This window comes from Gavialis gangeticus, unplaced genomic scaffold, assembly GCF_001723915.1.
Source record: "Gavialis gangeticus isolate Ggan-Ray unplaced genomic scaffold, GavGan_comp1, whole genome shotgun sequence".
NCBI classification, from domain to species: domain Eukaryota; kingdom Metazoa; phylum Chordata; order Crocodylia; family Gavialidae; genus Gavialis; species Gavialis gangeticus.
In genome coordinates this window covers 104,252,755-104,256,210 of record NW_017729024.1, presented here as the reverse complement: position 1 = coordinate 104,256,210, position 3,456 = coordinate 104,252,755, and the positions used below count along the sequence as shown (strand labels likewise).

At 42.0% G+C, this 3,456-nt stretch overlaps 1 protein-coding gene across 6 annotated transcripts in view; it reads left to right on the top strand.

The window, feature by feature from the left end:
• TJP2 (tight junction protein 2) overlaps positions 1-3,456 on the top strand; it is a 104,218-nt gene that overhangs the window by 61,988 nt on the left and 38,774 nt on the right. The gene's annotated exons all lie outside the window — the stretch shown is intronic.

The following is a 3,456-nucleotide window of genomic DNA, read 5'->3' as shown; positions in this document are numbered from 1 at the left end:
GTTACTGTTTGCATTAGGCCTGCGTGCTTCTCTTGCTGTTTTGTAAAGAAGTTGATCTACTTGTGTGGTGTTAAAGGATGCATTGTCTTGTTTTTAACAACATAAATGATAACATCATGCTTAAAGGAATTTTTAAAAAATGGTTTGCTTTTCACAGCAGCCTTCTCCCTACCCTTCCCTTTCTCTCTTCTGCATGCACACGGACTCATTTTATCTTTTAACATTTTTCAAGCCTTGGCTTGCATTATATGCATGGCCCTGAGGATACAGCCATTTCTGAAAACGTTTTGTCTCTACACTTAACACGCTCATTTAGGTATTGGCATGACTAGACCTGCTTTCACAACTCTTCTTTTTCTCTGAATAGTTCCACCAGTGGTATAGAGGTGGGGGCTGTAGTGTGGACTAGCTAACAGTAAGTGCCAGAGTTTTAACTACTATCATCTAGGACTGCCCTGACCACAGTCGGGTGACACAGCCATTAGGAGGCCAGTGCCTTGTCTGTACTAGGGGTGTTCAGCTCGCAGGCCAGATCTGGCTCCCGGCACAGGATCATCTGGCTTGCAGGGCACTGTGTGTGTCTGAAAATTTCTGAACCTGTGGAGAGTCCTGTGGGTTAAATAGTGTGGCCCTGTGAATTGGATTGGTCACACAAGGTGCAACATGAGGCCCCATCCGGGCATATTGACCAGCCTGCAGGACTGAAGATTGAGCACCACTGGCCTGTACTATTCCTGCCATCTTATGGAGCTGTGGTATTGGAAATTTTGGGAGAAAAGCTGATTTTGTGCATTGCACTAGACTAACTACAAAATACTGTCTGTAGCACTGGTTCTTAACTTATTTGGGCTTGAGGCACCCTCCGTAACTTCTGTGAATTGAGTAGCACTCCATTTCAGCAGCTAATATATATTACAGCGCTTACCTCTTTGCTGAGGGGCTGGGTAAGGCAACAGAGAGGAGCCTGAACCTGCATTTAGCTCCTCACACCTGCTTATCTGCTCACAACTGAGCACCCCTGAATGAACAGCTGTTGTAACTTGCCCTAAACATGTTGTTTTCCTTTGTGGCACTTGAAGTGTAATTTATTAGTTGTACTGGACACAGTTTTCAAAGCATGTAGTATCTGAGGAAATGGACTTCATGGACAGCTCAATTCTAAAGTCTTTGCCACCAATACCATAAGGGGAGGAAGAGTTAGTGGTAAGGGAATCAAAGAGAGTAGAAACTGAAGAAACAGACTGGCAGTTTGTGACCAGAAAGGGGAAAGAGAACCAGGGGAAAGAAGTATTAAAGCAGTATCTACTACTTAACAAATTAACTAATCAGGAAGCCTGTCAATTGGAGAGCAAAAGACAAAGGTACAGGGGGACATACTTCATGGGTATCTTTGAGGTATGAAGTAGGCACCTACCAAGAGAGGTTCTTCCTACATCCTAAGTAGGAAAACAGTTGTTATTGCTAACTCCATATGAAGAAGAGTGACCAGGAAATTCAGCAAAGGGTATAAGGACAGTGAGATGAAATCTACCTAGAGCAAAAATTCAAGAGGTAGGAGCAAAATTGATTGGCATTATATCATCATCATCTGGCAGATCTTTTACTCTTGGTGTTGTGCATTGGAACAAATAATATGGCATCATGTAGAACGCCAGAAATTTATATAAGACCTCAGAGATATTGGAAGAGAGCTAAAGAGGAGGGAGTCCAGAGGCTCTGAGGAGAGAGTCCAGAAGTATCTCTGAGATGCTTTCTATCCCTTGAGGGACGAAAGACTGAAGATATTGGGCCTAAATAATTGGCAGTGTGCTTGGTGATAAGCTGAAAATTTTGACTTTGTGAGATGCTGGGCTGCGTTCTGGGGGGGGAGAGAGGATTGTAACAATGGGATGGTATGTCTGGATGCTAATCTTCTTTGGGGATCAGATGGAGCAGCCAGGAGGATGTTAAATTATAAGCAGTATAAGAGGTTAAGAAATGAAATTGTAGTATGAACTCAAATCCTCTCCCTCACAATCAAATTGAACAGAGACGTCAAAGTATGTGAAGAGAACAACATGCTTAGTTATAGATCTCTCTCTCCCCCTCCCCCCCAGGAATTTGGGTAACAAGTCAAATGAATTGGGAATTCTAGCTGAAGGCAAACATGACAAAATGTGTATTAATACAAATTATCCCAATTTTTATGGTGGGGATTTTCATGCTTTTGATTTGAATAATTTAGGAAGCAAGAAAGGTGCATGGAGGGGCAGAGGGTAGCACAGTAAATCAAAGATGACATTCCCTATTTTATTCTCGATGGAGTCACAGAAATGCATTGTAGAGCAGAGTACAGAGCTGCCCAAGTGAAGTAAAACTGAAATTAACCTGACTAATTTGGGTACTGGTAACAATTTTAGCTGCAGCTGCATGGAGCTTGGCACAGGTTCGTATGCTCTGCGGCTTGGCAGATTGCTGTGACTTAGTGCAGGCTCATAGGAGAGTATGAACTCAGAACTGCAGAGCCTTTGAGTGCATATACACTAACATTCTCAAGTTAGGAGGGGACACGTGGTTAGTTACAGAGCTCTGAATCAAATTAGAGGGTAGGATGAGATACTCCTTGAGCACCTGTTTTGTATTGTATAAAATAAAACCCTTCTATCTTGTGAGCTTTCAAATTTGAGAGATGTATGCTGGCAATTTAATGTAGCCAGAAATAAAACGTTATTTCTTAAATTGATTTTTCTGACCCAAAAGGTCAGTGTCAAGTTATACTTGCTTTCAACCTCATTCTAATGTATAAAATCCAGTTAATCACTGAAATAGAAGCTGGTGGTTGTCTAGGCACCAGTGATCATGACCTGATTACAATATCAATAAAAATTGATATACCATATCAATGCAAATGCACATTCAATGGATTGCAAAATAACTTACAGGCAGTCCCAAAATAATTGTCAGTGAGGACTCCTCATCTAGTGGAGGATGTTTTTGATGGGGTTTTCAGGGATCAGCAGTGCTAAGATCAATGCTGTTCAACATTATAACTAGTGATTTTGAAGCAAAATCAGTGCTAATGTGCACTCTATGAATAATGCAAGAATTGGAAAAATTTTCAGGATGGGGTGATTGTTGAATCCTAAAAATGTAGGGCTTGAAGGGACCTCAGGCAGTCATGTAATCGACCCCCTGCTTGTGTCAGGATTCTCCTAGTCAAAACCAAGTGTCCCTGTCTAAAGTCAAACTGTCTCTCTAACCTGCTCTTCAAAACCTTCCAGGATTGGAGATTCCACATTGTCTGAGTAGCCAGTCCCAGTGCCTAGCCACCCTCATAATAAGGTGGTTCTTTCTATAATAATATATATATAATATTAAAATTATTTGTGGGGGCTGAGCCCAGATACACATGCATGCATGTACACCCCCCCACCTCCTCCAGCACATAAGTCTGTCGGGGAGGGGAAAGGGCCATTG